The sequence below is a fragment of the Chiloscyllium punctatum genome, chromosome 18 (genome assembly GCF_047496795.1).
Source record: "Chiloscyllium punctatum isolate Juve2018m chromosome 18, sChiPun1.3, whole genome shotgun sequence".
In the NCBI taxonomy this organism is placed as follows: domain Eukaryota; kingdom Metazoa; phylum Chordata; class Chondrichthyes; order Orectolobiformes; family Hemiscylliidae; genus Chiloscyllium; species Chiloscyllium punctatum.
The window spans coordinates 37144067-37167077 of record NC_092756.1 but is presented as its reverse complement, the minus strand read 5'-3'; the positions used below and the strand labels follow the sequence as shown (position 1 = coordinate 37167077).

The following is a 23011-nucleotide window of genomic DNA, read 5'->3' as shown; positions in this document are numbered from 1 at the left end:
CCTGACTTGTTCTACCTGCCTATCTTCTATTCCACCTATCCATTCCACCCTCCCTCCCGACCTATCACCTTCATCCCCTCCCCCACTTAACTATTGGACTCGATGCTACTTTTTCCCCACCCCCACCCTCCTCTCACTTATCTATCCACTCTTCAGGCTCTCTGCCTGTATTCTTGTTGAAGAGCTTTTGCCCGAAACGGTGATTTTACTGCTCCTCGGATGCTGCCTGAACTGCTGTGCTCTTCCAGCACCACTAATCCAGAATCTGGTTTCCAGCATCTGCAGTCATTGTTTTGACCAAGCTTTTGTTGAAATGTACACTTCAATAACAATGCAGTTTAACATCGGCTACTTCTCGAGTTTCCCGACACAAGGCAGTAACCACTGCTGCCACATAGTCCCAGTTCCTCGCCCCAGAATAAGAGGGACTGAGTGGCGCAGTCGCGAATAACCAACTTGAAATCGAGATGGGAATGAGGTCGCAGAGATACTCGATGGCTCAAGTGACGCAACCGGAGAATGTACGGTATTTCTATGATGGTTTAGAGGCGCAAGCAATTCCGAGGTTGGGAGTCCTTCTGGTCAAAGGCGGGGTAGAAGGGAACATTTGTTCCCGTTTATAATAACAGCAATCTACAGTGCATCTTGCTGAGACAGCTGAGTGCCACAGCTGGAGTGTGGGCAGCTGGTTTGACGTTTAATTTTGCCTCATTATCACCCAATTCCCTGGAATGAATTGCTTTCACCATTTTTATTTCAAATTTTTTGATATCTCCCTGCAGTCTGCGGCTTTCTTCCTCATGGTTAATGGTATGGCTAACTGTTGTATGATCTGCACACTGCTAAATCACGGCCACTACAAGTAAATATGAATCATTGATCTATATGAGAAAACAGTGGAACTCACAGCAGGCATGCAGCGTAGGTTTGCAGGCGACGCCAGAATTGTAGACGGTGAGGAAGATTATCTAAGTTTCAAAAGGATCTTAATCCAATGAGTCGTTGGACTGAAAAATGTAACATTGAGTTCAATCTGTATAAATGGAAGGTATTGCATTTTGGTACAACAAAAAGAGTATGGCTTTGCCTATGTTGGAGAACAGGAAAGCTCGGTGTGCAGGTACATAATTCCTTGTAATTTGCATTACCAACACACAAGATGGCTCAAAGGCATTTAACATACTTCCCTTCATTGCTCAGTCCTTTGTGTATAGGAGTTGGGACGTTATGTTGAAGTTTTGCAGGACATTGATGAGGCCTCTTCTGGAATATTATGTCCAGTTCTGGTCGCCCAGTTGTAGGAATGATTTTATTCAGCTGGCGTAGGTTCACAAAAGGTATACATGCTTGTTGCCTGTGGAAGGTTTGAGTTCTAATGAAAGGCTGGATAGGCTGAGACTATTTTCAGATTCGAGATCGGGGTACTGGAAAACCACATCAGGTAAGGCAGTATCCCAGGAGCAGGAGAATCAATTTTTTTTCGCGCAAGTGTCCTTCACCAGGCTCTTCCCCGAAACGTCGATTCTCCTGCTCCTCAAATGCTGCCTGATCGGCTGTGTTTTCTCAGCACAACACTCTTGACTCTGATCTCTCATCTGCAGTTCTCACTTTCTCCTAGTTGAGAGTGTTTTCACTCTAGGTTAGGGTTTTGAGCGGCGACCTGACAGAAGTTTATGAATTATTGAGAGGGAAGTTTAGCGTTAACGATAGCTGCCTTTTCCCAGGAGGGGGATTTCAAGACGAGAGGGCATATGTTTAAATTGAAAAGAGATTTTTTTAAAAAAAAGACATAAGGCATTTTTTTAGGAACGGTGGTTTACGTGTGTAATTAAGTGCTGAGGAAGTGATGGATGAGGGTATGTTTGCAACATTTAATGGACAATTAATTCCAAACATGAATGGGAAAGTGGGATTTTTAAAATAAATTTATTCATGCCTAGTGCATCAGTTATTTCCCAGAGGGCATTTAAGAGTCAACCACGGTATTATCCATCTGGAGTCTCCTGTGGGACAGAGCAGATGAATATGGCAGGATGCTTCCCGAACTGGCATGAGTGAATCAGATGGGATTTTCCACACAACTGATTCAGGTCACCACGAGACTCTTCATCTCCAGGTGCTTATTGAATTCAAACTCCATTATCTGTCATGCCAGGACCTGAACCCCTTGTCCCCAAAATATTGCCTGGGTTTTGGATTAACAACACAGTAATAAAACTACAAGGGCATTATCACCACTCAGCGGGTACAGGAGGAGGCAGACGGGAATGGGTTCGTTTGGCAATATGCTCAGCATGGACTGGTTAGACTGACAGGCCTGTTTTTATGCTGTATGACTCTGACTGACACTATGGAGCAGGCAGCTGGTTGGGATTAACAGCAGCATTGACAGCATAACCGAACACCTGATGGGATATGTAATCCTGCTGAAGTCTCCGGAGGTTGTTTTGCTCAGTCATCCCTTCCCACACGCGGGACTGGTGAACGGTCTCACCCCAGTGTTCCTGATTTAATGAGTTTCCATTTCTGCGGTTAATTGATTCCCTTCCAACAGATCCCACATTGCCCTGCTTTCTCTGTGGTATCAGTGTCCTTTGTTCCACACAGGGTGAATGATCGTTTCAAATTGTGTCCACACAGATACAAACATTTCATGTTGTGAATGTCTTTTCATTCTTCCTCATTCACCTACCGGGTGTGAGTATGACTAGACTGAACAATATTTATTCTTCGCCCCTCGTTCGTTGCTGTCTGGCTTCAACAAAAACCCGGGTTGTGATCCCAGCCTCGGGTGTCTGTCTGTGGGCACTCTACACATTCTCTGTATGTTTGCGCTTTTATTTCTCCCTCAGACCAAAGATGTACCAGTTACAGGGATCAACAATGGGAAATGCAGGCTTATGGGACAGAGAATACCCTGGGGTCTGGTGGGATGCGCTTCTGATGTACGGTGTGGACTGGAAGGGCCGATTAGACTGCTCCCCAGACTGTGGAGATTCTTGAATTAAGGGTCAGCTCATGTTTTTCTGGTCCTGGAGTCTCTCGTGGGCATGACTGGGTGAAGATGGTTGAATGCCCTGCATAAGGGTCATGAATGAATGGGATTGCAGGAAATTAAAGTCATGATCTCTGTTCCTGAGGTCAGGCTTGTATTTCATGATTTATTCGTCGAACGTAAACATCACCGTTTCCATGTCCCAACCCCCAAGGATGACTAGTTTAAAATATCACCCCAACACCACCTTCTCCAGGTTGAAGTCTTGACTGTGTGGAAGAAGCTGATACTGAGCTGATGCGAACAAATGTAGCTGCCACCGCCAGTGTCAGAAACACAGATCCAAACAGCAAAATCATCTTTTAAACCCACCACTGCAAAGTTCAGGGCTCTAAACTCTCCACTTGTGCCATTCAGCTGTCTTAGAAAGATGAACCGGAAATCGCTATGATAGTATAAACGGGGACAACCATTCCCTTGAGCAGGAGCACACTCAACCGAGGAATTTCTTGCGCCCCTATACCATCACAGAAGGACAGGACGCTCACCTATTTCATCACAGGAGTCAGAGAATAACTCCGTGCATACATTCCCATCCCCATTTCTGGTTCGGTCTGGGCGGCTGTGCCGATGTTAAGCTAAAATGCTATTGAAGCATACATTTCAACAATATCCTGTACTGTCCCCCGAGTCTTTGATGTTTTGTCGAAATCGATCAATCTCATCTTTCAACATTCTCATTCAAGGGATCTCCACAGCCTCTGAGGACATCAAACTGAAAGATTCAGCTCATTCTCAGTTCCCACATGTCTGTCACTGTTCCCTGGGTACTGATATTGAACATGTGCTGTTCTTCCGAACATTTCCTCTGCTAGTATACTTATTGCTGCTTGCAAGCATCCTGTTCTGTGGTTACTGTGATCGTGGTTGTCGGTATTTTGAATTGTGACCACAGCAACCTCGATTTGAAACCAAATCACGGCACTTAGTATTCTCTCCGTTGTCCTTTTTTTGACAAATGCTAAGAAATTAATCGTTTTACCTTCAAATTCCGCTCTCTTTCATCTCTGCGTTTCATTTATCAGGATTCAAACACACCCGTTGTCGGAGACTCCTCTCCTTCCCACGATCATTAAACCTCATTTCCATCCCTCCCCCCATTTCTCTGAGGCAATGCACAATTTATCACTCTCTTTCACATTCATACTGTTCTGTCTGTGCTGCTGCTGCGGTCACTGTTGTTGGGTGAACGTGCCCCAGTCCCACCATCGGGACCTTCAAACAAGTCGATACATTTGGATACCGCGGTTGTGAAATCAATCCCCATGTAGCAACATTTACTGACATAGGCCAGAGACAATTGGAGCGTCAGGCTCATGGAAAATACGCAGGGCAGTTTGGGTGCAAAGACATTTTATTGGAAAAGATCAGCTTTTGTGGCTTTCTGCGTTGGTCTTGTGGTAATTTCATAGGACTGATAATCCAGAGACTGAGGTAATAGTCTGGGTACTCGGGCTTGAATCCCACCATGCCATGATTGTCAAATTTGGATTCAAAAAATATCTGCAAGGAAGAATCTAATGACTACTATAGATCCATTGACAATTGTTGAAAAAAAAATCTGTTTCACTGATGTCATTTCGGGATGGAATTTGCTATCCTGACTTGGTCTGGGCTGCATGTGACTTCAGACTCATAGCAAAATGGTTGAGTCTCAACTGCCCTCTGGGCAATTCGGAATGGGTAATAAATTCTTCTTCGCCAGAATCGCCCTCACACTAATCCAAAAATTTTTAAAGCAAATTCTCATTAGGCTTAAACAAGTGTGTTGTGTGCAGTTTTGCAAGTCACATTATAGCAGGGATGTGATCACACTGAGAAAATTGCAGGAGATATTTCCCGGGATACTGTTTGGGCTGAAGACTTTCAGTTGTGAAGAAAGACAGGACCGAGTGGAGTGTTTGTCGCAGTGTAAAGGAGATGTAGTGGAGACATAATTGAGTTAGGGTATGGACAGGGTTGACTGAACGAGTTTCCCATTGATGGAGGGATCGATTAGCAGGGGCCAGAGACTTAAGGAGAAAGGCCGAATTGTTTGAGAAGATGTGCGAAAAAGCTTTATTAGCCAGTGGGTGGTTGGAATTTGAAATACACTGTCTGCATTTTTCAGAGCGGCAGACACCCTTAGAACCTGAATAAATATTCAGATTTGAACTTGTGATACCAAGACATATAAGGCTGTGGTATAAACATTGTGAAATGGGATTAAGTTCGTTAGGCAGTTGTTTTTGACAAGTGTCACCACAATTGGTTGAAGGCCCTCCTTTGACACTCTTGTTCTCGGTAGTATGGTTAGTGTCCACGCCTGTCACAGGGCTCAATTCTCCACTGGGACAGTGTAAATGTTTAAAAACTGTCACTCCATTTCCAAGTGCGGGTATTGATATTTGTCCTTCCATTCTCGATGGGACATGTCACAGGAAGGACAGTGCTGCCTGAATCAAGTGAGGAATAACAGCAGCTCTCAGGGAGGCAGATTGTCAGTGAAAGCGCAAACACGTGACTTCTGAAAACTGCACCTTGTTACGGTGTTGGAATGAAAAACATTCGGCAGACTTGTTCCGAATTGAAGTGTTTATTGAAAGCAGAAAAGTGAGGAAGAAATAGCGTAAAAGCATTCAAATATGACTGCATAAACATTTCGCGCAGCAAAAATCAGATTGTAAAGCACGGAGTAGCGTTTCGATACATTGAATTTGGGTTGATTTGCTTTGATGAGGCTGAGTTACCAGGGTATAAAGCGATTAAAAATGATTCAGGTTTTGCTCACTATGATGGAACATTGGCTCAGTAATTCGCATTGCTGTTCGTTCTGAGGGTTATGTTCATTGACCAAGTTAAATTGCCCTCTCGTGTGCAGGGATGGAATTAAGTAAATTAAGTGAATTAGCTTGGGTAATGCGGGGACAATGTCAGAAGTCACAGGACGCCAGGTTATAGCCCAACAGCTTTATTTGACATCATAATGGGGAGAGTTGCCCCTCTTCTGGTGAATTGTAAGGGAATGGGGAGGAGAGATAGGTCTTGCAGAGATGCTCTTCAGAGAGTCGACACCGGCTCGATTGACTGAAATGCTCTTTCTGAGGTGGAGGATTCTGTGATTTTCTCGGAGAGGGTAATGACGGTATTTACTGGGGTGTAAATCCATTAGAAACGATGCTGACGGGGTGTACTGAGGATGAGATTTTATTCACGTATTGTCTTCGAAAATTTAGAACAGTTCTCCCTGAACCAAGAAAGACTTAGTTGGGTTTTTTTTCAGGTTATGAAATGTTTATACAGAGTCAGTCGGTGAAAAATTCCCTCTTTGAAGTAAGTAAACATCGAGACGCTAGACATTCAAAACCTTTGATAAAACCTTTGAAGGACAAAGAAATGAGGAGAACAGAATCGCTGTCGCTCCGAGAATCTGTTTTTCAAAATATTTGGAAAGGCACATTTGGTGACATACAAGGAATAAATTTCACAAGGAGGGAGACAGCGTGTGGCTTGGTAAAGGTGTAGGGGTGCGATGTTGTCGGTCGGAAGTTTCGGGGGAACAATGTCTAAGTGGGTTGACTTTAAATGTAAAGAAATTTCGTGAACGTGTGCAGCTGAATAAAATTCGGTTTCAAAAACTCTGGATGTTTTAAGATTTGGCATAATATTCTACCTGAAGCATTGTAAATAGATCTGAGTGGATTTTTCTCGTTGTGAAGGAATGATATTACATAATAATAAGAAGTGACCAGTTGCTTGGAGATCGAATTCCAGCTTTAATCATATGCGTTAAAGATGTGAGGAGAAGCACCCTGATATTTGGTCCATTTTATACTCGGTGAAATCTTCCAAAGCAACGAGCAACAAAACTGATGGGTTTTCTTTTGCATTTTAACACTCTGATTTTCTAAGCAATATTTTCCTTAAGCTGAAATATAGTCGGAGCAAATTTGAATACAATATTAATCGTTACAATGAGATTTATCTAATTCACTTCTGATTATTACAATGAACATTGTGAGGTTGCAGCAAAATTAAAATGAAACGAACAAAACAGCGTTTCTTGCAATTTAATCCAATTCAGGCTCAGCCATGTCAGAAAGGCCATTGAGCAACAACATCGCCTTTATTTCCCTCTCCATGGCGCCTTCTTCACGTGAGGGAGAAAGTGACTGAAGAAATTATGAGTCAAATATAGGTATGAATATGACGGAAAATTCTTGTTCTCTGTTTCATTCTGACACAGTTCTGACTCAGAATGTATCAATGACAGCTATTCATTCTGTCGTGCATGGCTATTTATTGGAATTTGCTATTATTATAATTCTGGTGCATACAGAAACACAATGGCGTGGATACAATTCCGCTCAGCAAATTTCTCATCCTTTACTTTCACCACATGTATCCTGATGAGGTGACATGTCACGGCTCTACAAAATGTGCTGCGAAGACTGAACGATTATGGTGTTGGGTTATTACACCGCTGTGCTCCACATTCACGAGTTCGAGTTACACTCTGGTCCCTAACATCACAAACCACTCCCGCAGTTTTTATTGGCACCTCACACGTCTGGTATACACTGGATAGAGAATCTTGTTCTTGCCCTTCACTGCACGGGAGATTCACAATAATCGACACCACATTAAAGTCGAAATGCAGAGTGAGAGAAGTCATTCTATTCAATTGTAGATTAACTTGGTGTCATGAGAAAGAACGCATTTTTCTTTCCGCCCCATATTCCATCTTGTCTTTCTATTAATTTGCATCGAAATAATGAGGAGCACAAGTTTATCCAGTGGGGTTGCACATGAGTATCTTAACCTAACACTTCACACAATGATCTGATCAGTAAGTCAAACAGTGACTCGGAATTGGAACCGCAGAAAAATTCTCCAATGAAACGAACCTTTCATTCTTTCACAAATTTCTGCTGTGTGTGAATCATACAACGAACCATCATCCAGCGTTATCACTGACTTGCCAATTGTATAAGGTCAATCAACGTTCTTCAGCATTCACTGCTTCTGTACACAGCCACCTGTGCGGTGCCCAGTGTCATTTGTTATACCCAGGTCACAGTACATTTCGTCTTCCTGAGTTTATGAACTTTTTCCTGATCTGTCTGATCTCTTTAATAAACGTTTTCTATCACTTCATCCCATCCCCCCACAATTCTGAACTTATGAATAAAATAATGAGTTAGACAAAATGTTAAAAAAGTGGGAGTTTGCCACTCAGCCCATGGAGTCTGCCCCAACATTCAACGAACTCATGGTTGATCTGATAATCTTAAACTCCTTTCTGCTCACTTTCCAAGAAAAAATTTCATTATATTTCTGATTAACTATCTGGCACAGTTTAAAAACACCCAACAACACTGATGGCACAGAATTTTTGGCCACTGAGCAAAGAGATGACTTCACATTTCTGAATTAGATGGACACTATCTAATTCTGAGATTATGTCCTCTGGTGCTCTCCTCACAGCATGGGGCAAACCACCTGCCTGAATCTACCCTGTCAAGATTCCACGAATATTGAACGTTTATGATTGGTGTTACATAATGAGAGAGTACCCCTCTACCTCCATTGTGTCGAGGAGAATAGACCCAGCCTAACCAATCATTCCATGAAGGTCCATTTTATACAGAGTTGGCAACATCCTCGTAAATCACTGCTGTCCCCTGCAGCGTCCTTACTTATTATAAAGACAGGTGGAGAAATTTCGGTGATGAAATGGGCTGAAATTTCAGGCGCAGACGGGAATTGGAACTCGAAATCAGAAAGTGATTGGAATCGGATTGATCCACAGAAGGACCAAATACAGCGATGATAACTCTGACAAATGAGAATCTAATCATATTCGATTGACATTCAAAGGCTTCATTGTAACTGAAGTTCTCCGTGTAATCCGCCTGGGAGCGAGTATTTAGGAGAAATGGAACCTGATCACGCATATAAGAAGTTGACGACAAAAACATGTCCGTCGGTCAACTTTGTTTGATTATTAACTCAACTCTTATCTCCGTGAAGCCTACATCGTCCGCAACGCACAAATTAGATGTTGAACAGAACTCTCTCCATTTGCCTAGGTGAGTGCAGCTTCAATATCACTGAAGGAACTGGACACCCTCCACGACAATGCAGTCACTTAACTGTACATTGCTCAACGTCTGAATATTTATTCCCTTAACTGCTCAGGCACAATTTCAGCAGAGTGCACCACATAGAAGATTCACTGGAGTAAGTCAACCAGGCTTTGTTGACAGAATCTTCAAAGCTCAAAGACTGTACCGACCATAAGGACAAAGTTGAAGATGCACTGAAACGTCACCATTTATGAATTACCCTCCAAGGCACATACCAGCATGACTTGGAGAGGAAGCAGTGATAAATTCATTGAGTGGTGAAGCGGTCTTGATGGCAAAAGAGTTATACTCGAGCCCTTCACATTTTATTTTAAAATTTTGAAAAATGTTGATTATCGCATTGACCAGACTTGTGCTCATTCCTTTAGTTGTTTCCGAAACTGGCGTTTGCTAAAAATCGAATATCATTTTCAGACTGAGGTCAACAAAGAGTCTCTCGTACTACTGATCTCCCTGTTCAACAATCTTCAGAGATCTGTGAATATCTACTCCAAAATCTCTTTGTTCCTGTACACCGCTCAGAATCCTCACTGTTATTGTTTCAATTCTCCAAATTCCTTACCACGTATTGGTCTGGATTCAAATCCATTCGTCGTTTTTCCATTCCACCTGATTGATACATCACTGCAATCCCTGATATTATTCATCACAGTCACCGACACGACCAATTGTTGCATCGTCTGTAAACATCTAAAAGTGACTCCGACAACTAAGTTTGAATTATTGATCTACATCAGGAAACAGTGGTACTCCACTGGAAACAGGCATCCAAGCATGGTTCATTGCTGGATGGGATGAACACCTGCAATAACAACAGAATCGGGCCTTTGCTATCATTCGGAAACCTGAAGGCAACTCTGCAGGATGGTTTCCTGACTGATTCCTTCTCACATAGGGGAGTGGTGAATGACCTGTCCACATTCTGACTGAGGAAGTGAGTTTACATTTCAGCGGGTAATTGAATCCCTTCCTGCAGACCCAGCCCCCATGGACCTGACTTCATGGAGGCGTCGGTATCCTTGTGTCTATATAGTTTGGATAATCAGCTGAATTTGAGACCACGCTGAGACGATTCCCAATTTTCCCCATCATCCATGCATCTTTTATATCCTTCCTTATTCTCCCACGGAGTGTGGCCATCATAGTCTGAACAACAGTTGTTTTTCATCCTTAAATCTCCTTGAACTGATCCAGAAGGAATTTATGGGTAAATCGTACTATTGTTGATCTGAAGTTATATGTTGGCAAGTCTCGTTAAGGACAGCAGATTCCCCTTTTGAAGGGTCATGACTGCAAAGGCTTTCAGCAAAGTAAAACTTTTTTGTCACTCGTCCTCTGAGCGGGTTTATATTCCAGATTTTATTCATCGAATCTAATTACCAGTAGCTGCCATGCTCCAGTCTCCAAGTGTTGCTGGCCCAAATATTGCCATTACCTTTGCAGATGAAACGAAGATTGGTGGAGTAGCAGAAAGCATAGGGGACTGTCAAAGAATGAAGGAGAATATAGATAGGGCAATTGAGCGGAGAAGTGGCAGATGGAGTTGTATCCAGACAAATGTGAGTTGATGCATTTTGGGAAGTCTTATTCTAGAGCCAAGTATACAGTAAACAGAAGAGTCTTGGGTAAAATTGCTGAGAAGGTTAATGTGGGAGTTCAGGTTCTTTGTACCTGAAGGTGGCTGCACAGGTGCATCGAGTGGACAAGAAGGCATATGGCATGCTTGCTTTCATCGGTCCAGGCATTGAGTGTAAGAGCTGGAAGGTCATGCTAAAATTGTACAAGATTTTGGTTCAACCACACTTAGAATGCTGTGTACAGTTCTGGTTGCCAAATTACCAAAAACGACGTGGACGTTTAGGAGAGGGTGCAGAGAAGAATAATGAGGATGTTGCCTGGTATGGAAGATGCCAGCTCTGAAGAAAGGTTGAGTAGGTTACGTTTGTTTTCATTAGAAAAAACGAGATTGAGGGGGACCTGATTGACGTCTTCAAAATCATGAAGGGTATAGACAGTGTGGATAGAGATAAGCTTTTTCCCAAGGTGAGGGATTCAATAATGAGAGGTCACACGTTCAAGGTGAAAGTTGAAAAGTTTAAGACAGATAGTCATTGGAAGTATTTTACACCGAGGGTGATAGGTGCCTAGAACGTGTTGCCAGCAGATGTAGTAGAGGCAAGCACTGTAGATTCATTTCAGGTGCGCCTGGACAGATGCATAAGTAGGAAGTGTGCAGAGGTATACAGATGCTTTGGAATTGGGTGATAGGTTTAGACAATGGATTTGGATCAGCTCAGGCTTCGACATCCAAAGGGCGTGTTCCTGGGCTGTAAATTTTCTCTGTTATTTTTTCTTCTTTGTTCACAACTCTGTCAACTTCATGCTACATTACTGCATTTCAGAGAATGATATTCTCAATTCTAATTATTACAGAGGGAATGAGAATATGACATGTGGCTGTGTCGGAATGAAAGTGATTTACGCTGGTCTGGAGTTTTTACTGGGAGCAAGACGCTGATGCGGAGACGATGTGATCAAAAACAGCTTACTGTCAACGTAACAAAACAGCGCATTGTTCAGGAAAATTTCAGAGAATGCTTTCAATTAACCGACCTCTCGCTGAAGGCTCCAGCACGCTTCAGCTGAGCCAATCTGTCGTGCGGGTTAATGCTGGTGTTGTATCCTAATACAACAATTATGCTCTTCGTCCCCGCCTTTGACCAGGAGCACTCCCAACTTTGGCATTTCTTGCGCCTCTGTGCCGTCATAGAAGAACCATGTGCTCACCTTCAAGCCAATCAATCCATTTCGATACTATGGTTGTGAGATCAATTCTCATGTAACAGCTTTTACCACATGGACCAGAGATTATTAGAAAACCAGGCTCTGGAAAAGGACACAGGGCAGCACTGAGGAAAAGAAAATTTATTCGAAAATACTTCTGTCTGTGGAATTCTACATCATTTATTTCACTTGCTCATTCAGCTCTGTCTTGTCTATTGTGTGCAGTTCTGCAATTCGCATTATAGAACGGATATGATAGCACTGGAAATGATGCAGGAGAGATTTACCAGGATATTGTCTGGGTAGAAGAGTTTCAGTTGTGAAGAGAAATTGGACAGGCTGGAATTGTTTTTCTTAGACTCGAAGAGATTGAGAGGAAACATCATTGAAATGCATAAAATAATCAGGAATATGGATGGCATAGACTGAAATCAATGTTTCTCTTTGATGGTGAGATCGATCACGGGAGGTGGGGAAGGGTGGCATAGATTTAAGGATAGAAGAGGAAAGATGTGAGTGAATGTGCAGACAAATGTCTTGAAACAGCCGTGGGTTGAAATCTGGAACTCAGTGCATGCAAAGGTTGCAGAGGCAGAAATCCGCATAACTTTCAGAAGTTTTCAGATGTGAATTTGTGATGCCAACACGTACAAGGCAATAGGCCAAGTAATTTTAAAAAGTGTTCCGATAGTTAAGCGAATGTTAATTTCCAGTATTAGCAAATAGGCTTATTTTTGCATAGAAATCCTGGGTAGTACCACGCCTGTCACTGCGTGAGGTCGGGTTCAATTTGCTTCCAGGACAGGCGCTTTCATATTGGGAGGGCTAAGTGGGTAGAACTGCGCCATTCAGCGTCAGAACCCCGCCTTCGATTCAAGTCTTGTGTGACTGACTGTGTGGAATTTACACACTCCTGCTCTCTCTCTCTCCCGTGTGAGATTCCTCTGGCTGCTCCGATTGCTTCCCACAATGCAAATGTGTGCAATTCAGGCGAATGGCAAATGGCAAACAAAATCTGAATGGACTGTAAGTGCTGTAAATAAGAGACAAAATCAGAATTGCGGCTCGGGGAAAACAGATTGCTGAAATTCACTTTTTATGGCCCATTCTTATTATGTTCTTTCTTTGTCTCTTTGCAGCATTGTCTGGGAAGTGATGGTGCACTCAGGCTCCAGTCTGTTTGAAAGAGTAGTTTGGAATTGCCCTGTTGTTAGTTGTGTGATTACTTTATGGTTCATGCCCCCCGACACTCTCACATTTAGCATTCATGCTCGCTGTGTCTGAAAATGCATTTGGTTTTCCAGTTTTGTTTGTGTTCCGTGTTAAATGCTTTCTGTTTTGCGATTCGCTCAATACATTACGAATTAACAGGGTTTCTGAGGTAACTTCCAGCTGCAAAAATCCTCAACTGAGAATCTGGGAAACTTTCACGGAGTATGGTCAGTCGGAGCAAAAGTAAGGAAGTCGTTCGTTTCTGCAGTGTTTCACAATGCTACCTTTCCCGTGAGCCGTCGAACAGACTAAATGATTTTGCCACAGACTGCGACGGTAAGCTCCGCAAAAACGTAATTCTTTAAAGCAGGTGTAAGCAACACAACGTTACCGGGTTACACCGCGTGGAAACAGATACTTCGGTGTATCTCGTCCATGCTCACCACATAGCCAAAATTAAACAAGTCCCATGAAACAACGAGTTAACGGAAACAGAAAGGCGAAAGGTAGAATGGCTTCAACTTTCTGTGTTGGATGCCACTGAGCTGCAGCGGCTGCGACCGCGGCTTGTTTCTGTAGTGTAGTGGTCATCACGTTCGCCTCACACGCGAAAGGTCCCCAGTTCGAAACTGGGCAGAAACTGCTTTGCTCTTCAACTGCAGCCTTTGACATCGACAAGAACGGAGCTTTCTTGCTTGCTTTCCCATGTGCAAACCTGCCTTCGAATTTGCTTGAATAAATCTTCTCTCGTCGTGCAATGCAATGCGATTCCATTTAATTACTGTGCAAAGCATTGTAAAGTTTTTCTCCAACATCGTTCTGATCATATGCCATTCTGTTTGAGAGTGTAGTTACCCCCTTCTGATCCTTCCACGAAAAGCATTACCGCATTCGCATTCCTTGCGCAGGTGGCCCGGTTCAAAGACAGGGAAGAAGCTGATGTGCTGGTGTCACAGTGCACCACGGATTCTTCAACTAGTCTGTCTGTCAAATGTATCCCAAAGTCGTCTCTGAAAGACCTCATTTGGAAGGTGTCTGTCGTTATTCAACGTGCGAGAATTGGCACCAGAGGTCCTGAATCATGTTTTGGAGCAGTTCACACGTTAGTGGCTCATTCAATCAGCAACAGCAATGAAAGAAATTACACTCTCAGAGGAACATCTGGACCTGTGCTTTCATAGCGTCGCTAGTATTAAGGTGCGCCCCGAGATCTAAGCCACGTTGGAACTGAAACGGAGGAATCGACAGAGAGGCTACAGAATGACATCGCATCCATTTGGTTTTCTTTAAATCACTGACGAGCAGGAAAATGTAAACGGGGAAGGCGAGTGGGGAAGTGAGGCAGTTGCAGCTCTGGAGAAAGTCCTTCTTTGTGATTCACTCAGCAACCAGAGACGTGACGGTGACTCAGGCGTGAGAGCTCTTCACATCATGAACAAACAGCAATCAAGGGCAGTTAGCACCTCTTCCGGACTGGGGGTGGGGTGAGGTAATTACCTTTTGACTTCTGTTACTATGTTCAGAAACTGCCTTTTGGATTGAGGTGAACAGAAACTGCATTTCTAAAAAGCACCATGGAACTTGTTAAAATTTATTGAGTCGCTTTTTTCTCATCGATTCCCACACAGGTTTCCAACTCAGTTGGTATCCATGAGGCTCATGTCCAGGTGTGATAATCTCTGCAGCAAATTGCACGGTTAAGGTAAAAGGCAAGGAAAGTGGCATCTCGAACCGGCCCCGAGGTCAGACCTTCCTTACAATGTAATCTGTCGTTCTCGGATTGTAATACTACCTCCGGTTTTAGGATGGAACATTCTTTGGGAACCTTATTCTGCAAAACAGACACAGTGCCTGAAACTATGCTGCACGGTATGATTTGGGAAACGGCCTGCTCAGCTTTGTGCATTTTCCCTGTAGTCCGGTGTGTTTCATGTTCCGTGTAAACGTGTAAGTTGTCCTGTTTCGAGCAATGGGTGAAATCATTTAGCAAAGCAAGAATCGAAATTGCAGTAATGTCAAGTAGCTCATGGTAATTTGACCCAATCATAACCGATCATATATTCTCACGCACTCACAGATACATTTGTTTCTGAATCCAGTCTGAGAAGATAGACTCAGCTTACCAGTGATTTTTGTCTGGATTGATGGGCTATCGTTAACTGCTGAGAAATTGATATTGTAGACGGGCACATCCCAGCAGCTGTGCGAGTCGGAGAGGGATCATGGAACCTTTTTCACTTGAGTTTACATCTGTTGTTATGCAGGAAAACAATTGGAAGTGCAAGAAAATGAACTCGCGCGCGTGTTGCTAGTGTGGCCGAGCGGTCTAAGGCGCTGGATTAAGGCTCCCGTCTCGCCCGAGGGGTGGGTTAGAATCCCACCGCTGCCGTTTCTGCGGAGCTGCTGGTTTAAATGCTGTTTCATTCCCCTGCTGCATTTCTGTTTGAAACAGAAGCAAAATGAGTTTGCTTCCCGGGGAATTTCCTGCGGTGTGGGAAAGTGCCGAATTTTCCAAAGTGTCTGTGCTGTCATGATCGTGTTCGCCTCCCGCGCGGAAAATCGCCAGCGGCTCCACTGTTGCTTTCTGTTCCAGGCAAGTTGAGCTTTTACTGGAACCGAATGGAGACTGTTGTTGCGAAACAGAGTCCTACGGTGACTCGACTCGTCGTTATTTGGTTTTCTGGCCAATGAGAAAATCGTTCCAATGTATTTCGATGTCATATGTTATTGAATTTCTCCCACTTCCTCCTTTTCCGTCCTGGAGTCATCGGAAGGGAAAGGTAATCTAATCGAGACTGTGATTGGTGAAATTCACTTTTTATGGCCCATTCTTATTATGTTCTTTCTTTGTCTCTTTGCAGCATTGTCTGGGCAGTGGTGGTGCACTCAGGCTCCAGTATGTTTGAAAGAGTAGTTTGGAATTGCCCTGTTGTTATTTGTGTGATAACTTTATGGCTCATGCCCCCGGACTGTCTCACATTTAGCATTCATGCTCGCTGTGTCTGAAAATGCATTTGGTTTTCCAGTTTTGTTTGTGTTCCGTGTTAAATGCTTTCTGTTTTGCGATTCGCTCAATACATTACGAATTAACAGGGTTTCTGAGGTAACTTCCAGCTGCAAAAATCCTCAACTGAGAATCTGGGAAACTTTCACGGAGTATGGTCAGTCGGAGCAAAAGTAAGGAAGTCGTTCGTTTCTGCAGTGTTTCACAATGCTACCTTTCCCGTGAGCCGTCGAACAGACTAAATGATTTTGCCACAGACTGCGACGGTAAGCTCCGCAAAAACGTAATTCTTTAAAGCAGGTGTAAGCAACACAACGTTACCGGGTTACACCGCGTGGAAACAGATACTTCGGTGTATCTCGTCCATGCTCACCACATAGCCAAAATTAAACAAGTCCCATGAAACAACGAGTTAACGGAAACAGAAAGGCGAAAGGTAGAATGGTTTCAACTTTCTGTGTTGGATGCCACTGAGCTGCAGCGGCTGCGACCGCGGCTTGTTTCTGTAGTGTAGTGGTCATCACGTTCGCCTCACACGCGAAAGGTCCCCAGTTCGAAACTGGGCAGCAACTGCTTTGCTGTTCAACTGCAGCCTTTGACATCGACAAGAACGGAGCTTTCTTGCTTGCTTTCCCATGTGCAAACCTGCCTTCGAATTTGCTTGAATAAATCTTCTCTCGTCGTGCAATGCAATGCGATTCCATTTAATTACTGTGCAAAGCATTGTAAAGTTTTTCTCCAACATCGTTCTGATCATATGCCATTCTGTTTGAGAGTGTAGTTACCCCCTTCTGATCCTTCCACGAAAAGCATTACCGCATTCGCATTCCTTGCGCAGGCGGCCCGGTTCAAAGACAGGGAAGAAGCTGATGTGCTGGTGTCACAGTGCACCACGGATTCTTCAACTAGTCTGTCTGTCAAATGTATCCCAAAGTCGTCTCTGAAAGACCTCATTTGGAAGGTGTCTGTCGTTATTCAACGTGCGAGAATTGGCACCAGAGGTCCTGAATCATGTTTTGGAGCAGTTCACACGTTAGTGGCTCATTCAATCAGCAACAGCAATGAAAGAAATTACACTCTCAGAGGAACATCTGGACCTGTGCTTTCATAGCGTCGCTAGTATTAAGGTGCGCCCCGAGATCTAAGCCACGTTGGAACTGAAACGGAGGAATCGACAGAGAGGCTACAGAATGACATCGCATCCATTTGGTTTTCTTTAAATCACTGACGAGCAGGAAAATGTAAACGGGGAAGGCGAGTGGGGAAGTGAGGCAGTTGCAGCTCTGGAGAAAGTCCTTCTTTGTGATTCACTCAGCAACCAGAGACGTGACGGTGACTCAGGCGTGAGAGCTCTTCACATCATGAACAAACAGCAATCAAGGGCAGTTAGCACCTCTTCCGGACTGGGGGTGGGGTGAGGTAATTACCTTTTGACTTCTGTTACTATGTTCAGAAACTGCCTTTTGGATTGAGGTGAACAGAAACTGCATTTCTAAAAAGCACCATGGAACTTGTTAAAATTTATTGAGTCGCTTTTTTCTCATCGATTCCCACACAGGTTTCCAACTCAGTTGGTATCCATGAGGCTCATGTCCAGGTGTGATAATCTCTGCAGCAAATTGCACGGTTAAGGTAAAAGGCAAGGAAAGTGGCATCTCGAACCGGCCCCGAGGTCAGACCTTCCTTACAATGTAATCTGTCGTTCTCGGATTGTAATACTACCTCCGGTTTTAGGATGGAACATTCTTTGGGAACCTTATTCTGCAAAACAGACACAGTGCCTGAAACTATGCTGCACGGTATGATTTGGGAAACGGCCTGCTCAGCTTTGTGCATTTTCCCTGTAGTCCGGTGTGTTTCATGTTCCGTGTAAACGTGTAAGTTGTCCTGTTTCGAGCAATGGGTGAAATCATTTAGCAAAGCAAGAATCGAAATTGCAGTAATGTCAAGTAGCTCATGGTAATTTGACCCAATCATAACCGATCATATATTCTCACGCACTCACAGATACATTTGTTTCTGAATCCAGTCTGAGAAGATAGACTCAGCTTACCAGTGATTTTTGTCTGGATTGATGGGCTATCGTTAACTGCTGAGAAATTGATATTGTAGACGGGCACATCCCAGCAGCTGTGCGAGTCGGAGAGGGATCATGGAACCTTTTTCACTTGAGTTTACATCTGTTGTTATGCAGGAAAACAATTGGAAGTGCAAGAAAATGAACTCGCGCGCGTGTTGCTAGTGTGGCCGAGCGGTCTAAGGCGCTGGATTAAGGCTCCCGTCTCGCCCGAGGGGTGGGTTAGAATCCCACCGCTGCCGTTTCTGCGGAGCTGCTGGTTTAAATGCTGTTTCATTCCCCTGCTGCATTTCTGTTTGAAACAGAAGCAAAATGAGTTTGCTTCCCGGGGAATTTCCTGCGGTGTGGGAAAGTGCCGAATTTTCCAAAGTGTCTGTGCTGTCATGATCGTGTTCGCCTCCCGCGCGGAAAATCGCCAGCGGCTCCACTGTTGCTTTCTGTTCCAGGCAAGTTGAGCTTTTACTGGAACCGAATGGAGACTGTTGTTGCGAAACAGAGTCCTACGGTGACTCGACTCGTCGTTATTTGGTTTTCTGGCCAATGAGAAAATCGTTCCAATGTATTTCGATGTCATATGTTATTGAATTTCTCCCACTTCCTCCTTTTCCGTCCTGGAGTCATCGGAAGGGAAAGGTAATCTAATCGAGACTGTGATTGGTGAAATTCACTTTTTATGGCCCATTCTTATTATGTTCTTTCTTTGTCTCTTTGCAGCATTGTCTGGGCAGTGGTGGTGCACTCAGGCTCCAGTATGTTTGAAAGAGTAGTTTGGAATTGCCCTGTTGTTATTTGTGTGATAACTTTATGGCTCATGCCCCCGGACTGTCTCACATTTAGCATTCATGCTCGCTGTGTCTGAAAATGCATTTGGTTTTCCAGTTTTGTTTGTGTTCCGTGTTAAATGCTTTCTGTTTTGCGATTCGCTCAATACATTACGAATTAACAGGGTTTCTGAGGTAACTTCCAGCTGCAAAAATCCTCAACTGAGAATCTGGGAAACTTTCACGGAGTATGGTCAGTCGGAGCAAAAGTAAGGAAGTCGTTCGTTTCTGCAGTGTTTCACAATGCTACCTTTCCCGTGAGCCGTCGAACAGACTAAATGATTTTGCCACAGACTGCGACGGTAAGCTCCGCAAAAACGTAATTCTTTAAAGCAGGTGTAAGCAACACAACGTTACCGGGTTACACCGCGTGGAAACAGATACTTCGGTGTATCTCGTCCATGCTCACCACATAGCCAAAATTAAACAAGTCCCATGAAACAACGAGTTAACGGAAACAGAAAGGCGAAAGGTAGAATGGCTTCAACTTTCTGTGTTGGATGCCACTGAGCTGCAGCGGCTGCGACCGCGGCTTGTTTCTGTAGTGTAGTGGTCATCACGTTCGCCTCACACGCGAAAGGTCCCCAGTTCGAAACTGGGCAGAAACTGCTTTGCTCTTCAACTGCAGCCTTTGACATCGACAAGAACGGAGCTTTCTTGCTTGCTTTCCCATGTGCAAACCTGCCTTCGAATTTGCTTGAATAAATCTTCTCTCGTCGTGCAATGCAATGCGATTCCATTTAATTACTGTGCAAAGCATTGTAAAGTTTTTCTCCAACATCGTTCTGATCATATGCCATTCTGTTTGAGAGTGTAGTTACCCCCTTCTGATCCTTCCACGAAAAGCATTACCGCATTCGCATTCCTTGCGCAGGCGGCCCGGTTCAAAGACAGGGAAGAAGCTGATGTGCTGGTGTCACAGTGCACCACGGATTCCTCAACTAGTCTGTCTGTCAAATGTATCCCAAAGTCGTCTCTGAAAGACCTCATTTGGAAGGTGTCTGTCGTTATTCAACGTGCGAGAATTGGCACCAGAGGTCCTGAATCATGTTTTGGAGCAGTTCACACGTTAGTGGCTCATTCAATCAGCAACAGCAATGAAAGAAATTACACTCTCAGAGGAACATCTGGACCTGTGCTTTCATAGCGTCGCTAGTATTAAGGTGCGCCCCGAGATCTAAGCCACGTTGGAACTGAAACGGAGGAATCGACAGAGAGGCTACAGAATGACATCGCATCCATTTGGTTTTCTTTAAATCACTGACGAGCAGGAAAATGTAAACGGGGAAGGCGAGTGGGGAAGTGAGGCAGTTGCAGCTCTGGAGAAAGTCCTTCTTTGTGATTCACTCAGCAACCAGAGACGTGACGGTGACTCAGGCGTGAGAGCTCTTCACATCATGAACAAACAGCAATCAAGGGCAGTTAGCACCTCTTCCGGACTGGGGGTGGGGTGAGGTAATTACCTTTTGACTTCTGTTACTATGTTCAGAAACTGCCTTTTGGATTGAGGTGAACAGAAACTGCATTTCTAAAAAGCACCATGGAACTTGTTAAAATTTATTGAGTCGCTTTTTTCTCATCGATTCCCACACAGGTTTCCAACTCAGTTGGTATCCATGAGGCTCATGTCCAGGTGTGATAATCTCTGCAGCAAATTGCACGGTTAAGGTAAAAGGCAAGGAAAGTGGCATCTCGAACCGGCCCCGAGGTCAGACCTTCCTTACAATGTAATCTGTCGTTCTCGGATTGTAATACTACCTCCGGTTTTAGGATGGAACATTCTTTGGGAACCTTATTCTGCAAAACAGACACAGTGCCTGAAACTATGCTGCACGGTATGATTTGGGAAACGGCCTGCTCAGCTTTGTGCATTTTCCCTGTAGTCCGGTGTGTTTCATGTTCCGTGTAAACGTGTAAGTTGTCCTGTTTCGAGCAATGGGTGAAATCATTTAGCAAAGCAAGAATCGAAATTGCAGTAATGTCAAGTAGCTCATGGTAATTTGACCCAATCATAACCGATCATATATTCTCACGCACTCACAGATACATTTGTTTCTGAATCCAGTCTGAGAAGATAGACTCAGCTTACCAGTGATTTTTGTCTGGATTGATGGGCTATCGTTAACTGCTGAGAAATTGATATTGTAGACGGGCACATCCCAGCAGCTGTGCGAGTCGGAGAGGGATCATGGAACCTTTTTCACTTGAGTTTACATCTGTTGTTATGCAGGAAAACAATTGGAAGTGCAAGAAAATGAACTCGCGCGCGTGTTGCTAGTGTGGCCGAGCGGTCTAAGGCGCTGGATTAAGGCTCCCGTCTCGCCCGAGGGGTGGGTTAGAATCCCACCGCTGCCGTTTCTGCGGAGCTGCTGGTTTAAATGCTGTTTCATTCCCCTGCTGCATTTCTGTTTGAAACAGAAGCAAAATGAGTTTGCTTCCCGGGGAATTTCCTGCGGTGTGGGAAAGTGCCGAATTTTCCAAAGTGTCTGTGCTGTCATGATCGTGTTCGCCTCCCGCGCGGAAAATCGCCAGCGGCTCCACTGTTGCTTTCTGTTCCAGGCAAGTTGAGCTTTTACTGGAACCGAATGGAGACTGTTGTTGCGAAACAGAGTCCTACGGTGACTCGACTCGTCGTTATTTGGTTTTCTGGCCAATGAGAAAATCGTTCCAATGTATTTCGATGTCATATGTTATTGAATTTCTCCCACTTCCTCCTTTTCCGTCCTGGAGTCATCGGAAGGGAAAGGTAATCTAATCGAGACTGTGATTGGTGAAATTCACTTTTTATGGCCCATTCTTATTATGTTCTTTCTTTGTCTCTTTGCAGCATTGTCTGGGCAGTGGTGGTGCACTCAGGCTCCAGTATGTTTGAAAGAGTAGTTTGGAATTGCCCTGTTGTTATTTGTGTGATAACTTTATGGCTCATGCCCCCGGACTGTCTCACATTTAGCATTCATGCTCGCTGTGTCTGAAAATGCATTTGGTTTTCCAGTTTTGTTTGTGTTCCGTGTTAAATGCTTTCTGTTTTGCGATTCGCTCAATACATTACGAATTAACAGGGTTTCTGAGGTAACTTCCAGCTGCAAAAATCCTCAACTGAGAATCTGGGAAACTTTCACGGAGTATGGTCAGTCGGAGCAAAAGTAAGGAAGTCGTTCGTTTCTGCAGTGTTTCACAATGCTACCTTTCCCGTGAGCCGTCGAACAGACTAAATGATTTTGCCACAGACTGCGACGGTAAGCTCCGCAAAAACGTAATTCTTTAAAGCAGGTGTAAGCAACACAACGTTACCGGGTTACACCGCGTGGAAACAGATACTTCGGTGTATCTCGTCCATGCTCACCACATAGCCAAAATTAAACAAGTCCCATGAAACAACGAGTTAACGGAAACAGAAAGGCGAAAGGTAGAATGGCTTCAACTTTCTGTGTTGGATGCCACTGAGCTGCAGCGGCTGCGACCGCGGCTTGTTTCTGTAGTGTAGTGGTCATCACGTTCGCCTCACACGCGAAAGGTCCCCAGTTCGAAACTGGGCAGAAACTGCTTTGCTCTTCAACTGCAGCCTTTGACATCGACAAGAACGGAGCTTTCTTGCTTGCTTTCCCATGTGCAAACCTGCCTTCGAATTTGCTTGAATAAATCTTCTCTCGTCGTGCAATGCAATGCGATTCCATTTAATTACTGTGCAAAGCATTGTAAAGTTTTTCTCCAACATCGTTCTGATCATATGCCATTCTGTTTGAGAGTGTAGTTACCCCCTTCTGATCCTTCCACGAAAAGCATTACCGCATTCGCATTCCTTGCGCAGGCGGCCCGGTTCAAAGACAGGGAAGAAGCTGATGTGCTGGTGTCACAGTGCACCACGGATTCCTCAACTAGTCTGTCTGTCAAATGTATCCCAAAGTCGTCTCTGAAAGACCTCATTTGGAA

At 44.2% G+C, this 23011-nt stretch overlaps 4 non-coding genes across 4 annotated transcripts; all 4 read left to right on the top strand.

Annotated features, from left to right (window-relative positions):
* The first annotated feature begins 13748 nt into the window (after positions 1–13748).
* On the top strand, positions 13749–13821 carry trnav-cac (transfer RNA valine (anticodon CAC)). Its single transcript has one exon. It is a non-coding gene; the product is annotated as a tRNA-Val (tRNA).
* Positions 13822–16682: 2861 nt separating this feature from the next.
* On the top strand, positions 16683–16755 carry trnav-cac (transfer RNA valine (anticodon CAC)). Its single transcript has one exon. It is a non-coding gene; the product is annotated as a tRNA-Val (tRNA).
* Positions 16756–19616: 2861 nt separating this feature from the next.
* On the top strand, positions 19617–19689 carry trnav-cac (transfer RNA valine (anticodon CAC)). The gene has a single exon. It is a non-coding gene; the product is annotated as a tRNA-Val (tRNA).
* Positions 19690–22550: 2861 nt separating this feature from the next.
* On the top strand, positions 22551–22623 carry trnav-cac (transfer RNA valine (anticodon CAC)). The gene has a single exon. It is a non-coding gene; the product is annotated as a tRNA-Val (tRNA).
* Positions 22624–23011: the final 388 nt, after the last annotated feature.